The following is a 5,000-nucleotide window of genomic DNA, read 5'->3' as shown; positions in this document are numbered from 1 at the left end:
GTGATCATTGACGAGTACCTATCACACACGGATGAATTCTGCCATGAATTTGTCGTTTACGCCTTATTAGCCCTTACTTAAAGAAGATTCAGAGAATCACTCTCTCTAATGAACAGTTTCTTTGGATGATCGGACCTCTTGGGGTTCACATTGACCTCATTTGTTACGCATTTAATGATGAAAACGCTTTCAGGCAATAAAAAAGATATATTTTCCTACATGTCTACTGTACATACGTATATGGAAGCAACACTCCTGGTAAGGCTTTGCCCCTTCGGAAAAGACCACAGATTTTTTCGTCTGGCAAGCTGCCTTTCTATCTTATTTTGATGTAGAAGGCTCGGCATGCATGTGGTTGCCACTTTTGAAAGTTTCAGCCCATTTTCTTTTGATCTCATCATATACTAACTATAATATTCGCTCTAGTCTTACTGTATAGTACGTTTGCCGACACATTATTTTGTGCATTAAGAGGATCTTTTTGTTATAGGATGCGTTTATTCCCTCTGCTGGTAAGTGAAAATAAAGGTAGTGTTGATCTATGACATTCAGACAAAGAACCGATTGCTTCATGATCATCACCGTACCATCTACCCCGCATCTACAAAAATATATAAAGTGAAACAGCGAACTGTGTAAGTTGCAAGATAAGCAGATATATAGAAAACAACGTTGCAACGTTAGTCGCAAGTCTGGAGATGTTGGCTCCAAGGTTTTTTCCGCGGCACGATAACATATAAAACAAGCAACAGCCGGAAATCGCAGGTCTATTTTAAATTGATCACAAAGGCTGGCATTGGTGATATGAAATTAAAGGAAGAACAGATTACAACCTTAAATTTCACTTCGTCGTTTTCTAAATCATAAAATAAATTTAATATGGAAAATTATTGAAATAAATATAAATAAAGAGGTTCTAACAGTTTCAATTTTTTAAATGATTCATTTGTTATTTTTGGCAAGACTATTGAATAAAAAAGCCTGTCGATGTCATCTTGATTGGAACCTTCCTGTCTAAGATTCACGTTTTATACAATCGCGGTTTTGATTTCTGTACTAGAAGAAATGGATTTACCACGGAATGTGTCAACTAAAGTTAAGCCCCTTCGGATGGTGTTGTTACTTAGATGGGGGACCACTGCGAAGTTCCCGCAACACCGAGAGCTATTTTTTTAAAGAAAATGTGACTTCCTTTTTTATTTTGTTTGGCCGTTGAAGGCTATTTTCTAATCTTCTTTCTACGTCTTTTTCTTATTCCTGTATGGATTTGATTTGTCGGTTTGATATAAAGCTTAATGTCATTGACGTAATCGATTTCCACTTAAAGCTCGTTCACGGAAGACCACTGCGTATTGTCTCCGCGGAAGCTTTTTGTTGTTCACGTTTTTATACTGTATTGGCAGGAATGGCGTTGGAATCCCCAAACATGGGGTGTTGACTCACAATGGCAAAATAAATACTTTGGTTGAATTGATAAATGCTTGGCACAAAGCCCGATTGAACACACTGCTTCGATTCGCAAAATGTTTGGCACAATGGCCAATTAAACGCACTGGTTCGAGTCAAAATCTTTTGGAACGACTGAATAATCTGGTTCGCAAGAAACAGGTCGATTGGAGTATATGTTACGATGTGAGGTTTAATACTGTGTCAACAATCGCGGGCGGAAAGGATTCCACACTTAATTCTTGCTCACATCGTCATAACAGAACTTCGTGGCCGAGTTGCTTAGCGGGCTCAGCATGCCAAAAAGCTGGGATAAGAGTGGATGTTCTAATCGCCGTAAGGGAGTTTGGAAATACTGAAGGAAGTCAATATCCACGGGACATGCACATTCGTGACTACGATGAAGAAAAAGGAATGGGCCTGAATTGTTACCGTGGCTGCCTTTGGCATCCCACGGAATAACAGTAAGTAAAATGATACTGAAGTTTGTTGACTTAAAATCTCTCCGTTTTTAAGAAACAAAGGGAATTGTCGCACCCGAAAAAACCCCGAATAGTTTCGGGACTTCCGAGAAACAGGCGCCAGGACCTTGAAATTATTATTCATGCACCTTCACTATCAAAAGATTATCAGTCAAACGGAAAATGTTGTGAAAGAGATAACTTGTGCATGTAACTTCAGTTTTTAGTTGTTCATTAAAATTGTTGGTTATTGCTTGCAAGGCTTGTTTGTTTACTGCTGTCAGCTCAGAGGTGTTTGATCTGTTTGATCACTGTACTGTACACACTAATGACGATTAATTTCGTACTTTATGCAGAAGCATAATTATTTCCATAAACACTACACACTCTTCGTTTTTTTAAGGACGTTCGCGCTAATTGTTTGTGCGCAACGTTACTGCGCAGGTAACGAGACTGTAATATGTCACGCATTACTTCGAGCATTAGTGAAGTTCATGTTTTAAAACCTTTGCAAAAACCGTGGACGATAAGTCTTGCACAGCGTTGGATCAGAAAAGATCGTGATCAGTCAAAATTGATTAAAAATATTTATGAAAGTCAAGTAGACTACTGCACGACTGATATTCGCGAGGTTTTATCAGTCGTGCACCAGTCTACTTGACTTTCATACAAATTTTTCAAGCATCAGTTAAAATACCATGGCGACAAAAACGCCGAGGAAAAAATTCCAGGTCGGCAAAAGAATGGCACATTTATTTCCGAATCATCATGAAACTTCAAAGAGAAGTGAGCGGGAGGATGGAAAAGCTCTGGAAAAGGTAGCTGATCGAGTAGACTAGTGGCTGAAAGTTTGGAAAACTCGAGGACGAACCGTTGCGTAAATTTAATGGGGCTGTGAATGCATGTTTTTAAAGTTCTTTTCCTTTACTTTCGTGAAAATTGAGCAGTATTTTCGTCCTCGTCCGCTTGAATAGTGCGGACGTGCGTGGAAACAATTAGCGATTGAATTTCACAAAAAACACACTCCAGAGGATGAGCATGACGGCAATGGAGAGATATTATACAAAACACCAACCAAATGAAGATGACCCCTGCTTAAAACTTCGTTGCTATGCTCGAGAAAGGTTTTTTTTCGGAATTCACTTGTTAGGCAATCAATTCTTCTACAGAAGAAAGAGAAGAAAATGATTTAATTAAGCAGTAACCGGAAACGCGGCCAATTAGAAAAACTTTTATTTTTACTAACCATACAGGCAGCGCGATAATAATAATAATAATAATAATAATAATAATAATAATAATAATAATAATAATAACATAAACAGCAACGAACCGCCATTCCCTTGAATTTACCATCGCTGCACTCAAATCGGGTGTGATAAATTATGCAATCCCTTTGGGATTTCAGTATTGTTATTTCGACCCGTTTAAGTATCTATACACAGATCATCAAGGCATGTGTTTTGATTCTTTTACGACTCTTTGATCTTATTTAGTGCAGCGCGTGCCTTCCATGCTTTCCTGTGTCAGCGAACTTGTAAGGAGCGTCAGTATTCAAAGGTAAGTGAGCTAGTCGCTCTGCTTGTTTAATAAGAACTAACAAGAATTTAAAAACTGAGTGGTCCATTTTGAGATCGTCAGTAAAGCCAGAATTAATCTGCATCGCCTTTACACGTGGTCGCTTACAATGGACTGTCGTTGTTCCCTTTCCTCAAGCCACCGCCTTTCAACATTTGTTTTTACAATACGTTCAATGTTGAATGCTCTAAAATGGTGAGGAATACTTTATATTTTGTCAATAACATGCAATTAAGCAGAAGGGCTCTGCAATTCTAATTTTGGACCCTGAAAATGAATATATAAAGTTGAGAAATTTCAAAAATTCGCATAACAAAATGTGCAGTTTGTGAATGTCTACTTAGGACAGTAAGACATGCAACCGGAAGGGGTTAGTTTACTGAAACATCGCAATTTAAGAAGGCCAGAATTTTGCGACGAGATGAAAAATTTAGAACATGCGATATGTCAACTGGGTGAGAGGAAGTAGCAGTGTTATAGTGTGGTGGTGGAATCACTCGCCTTCGAGTAATTTGGCATTTTTTTCAATTCTCGAGGACGATATATGTGGGTTGAAATTTATTGTTTTTTCCCTCTTCTCCGACACCGGATACTGCCGTTTGTCCGTCTCCTCGAAAAACAGCATTAAATGTAACCGACAGATTAATTTAACATCCGTCAGGCTAGGAATTATAGGCTGAAGAACAAAGCACATTTCTTGAACTGTGTTTTTTTGCCAGCGCGCTTTTCATTATTGGTACCAAGCCACAATTTTGGGGTGCTGTGCTTAGTTTTGTGCCTGTTTAAAAACGAACTCTAACATAATAAGAATCACCTTAGCTTGAATTTAGCTTTTTAGCTTGTTCTACACGTATTGGTCAAATGAAAAACCGACAGGAGGCAGTTCATAAAGAAAAAACCCAGCCAAATTTCCTTAGAGAATTTTTCCTTTCAATGAAATCCGACATACCGGTATGTCCTTAAAATGATATGTACACCTGTAGTGCGTCAGTAATTTCTGACTTAAAATTAAAGTTAGAACTAGGGGTAATCGAAGCTTAGCGAGTGCGTTCGATATTTGTAGGGGTACAGGTAGCAATTGAGGGGGAAGGGTGGATGGTTCGTGCGATAGGGAAATGTTATTACAGTGGAATCCCGATCCTCGATATAACGATATTCCCGGTATAACGATAAATATGCTATGTCCCGGCAAAAGTTACAGTAAAATGTATGGGCCAGAACCCCGATATAACGATCTTCACGATATAACGATGAGTTTTTAGCACACCGAGCGTAAAATCTTCCCCGATATAACGATATTACAGCATCAGTACATAGATACAACTTCAAATGTTTAAGTTTTGCTTTGTTTTGTTTCCCTTTTACGATTCATACCACAGACTTTGTTGTGTAACCTTGATAACGTCTAATGCTTTGCAAATTGAGTCATTTGATACTCATTACAGGTTTAATTAAACAATATGTACAGTAGTAAAAAAAGTACATGTTAATTTTACCCCGATATAACGATACTTT

General features: G+C 38.2%; 2 protein-coding genes across 4 annotated transcripts in view; both read left to right on the top strand.

Annotated features, from left to right (window-relative positions):
* Window positions 1–199, top strand: part of LOC137997321 (basement membrane-specific heparan sulfate proteoglycan core protein-like) — a 112,221-nt gene extending 112,022 nt beyond the window's left edge. For all 3 annotated transcript variants that reach the window (XM_068843244.1, XM_068843245.1, XM_068843246.1), the window contains exon 47: window positions 1–199. This exon is cut by the window's left edge and continues 3,714 nt beyond it. The gene's annotated coding sequence lies outside the window, so the exon portion shown is untranslated.
* Window positions 200–3,345: 3,146 nt separating this feature from the next.
* The window catches only part of LOC137997318 (ATP-binding cassette sub-family C member 4-like), a 34,334-nt gene continuing 32,679 nt past the window's right edge, over window positions 3,346–5,000 (top strand). The window contains exon 1 of the mRNA XM_068843238.1: window positions 3,346–3,467. The gene's annotated coding sequence lies outside the window, so the exon portion shown is untranslated. The remainder of the gene's footprint in view (window positions 3,468–5,000) is intronic.

The sequence above is a fragment of the Montipora foliosa genome, chromosome 3, assembly GCF_036669935.1.
Source record: "Montipora foliosa isolate CH-2021 chromosome 3, ASM3666993v2, whole genome shotgun sequence".
In the NCBI taxonomy this organism is placed as follows: domain Eukaryota; kingdom Metazoa; phylum Cnidaria; class Anthozoa; order Scleractinia; family Acroporidae; genus Montipora; species Montipora foliosa.
The sequence above is the reverse complement of the archived record's forward strand: the minus strand, read 5'-3'. Positions and strand labels throughout refer to the sequence as shown.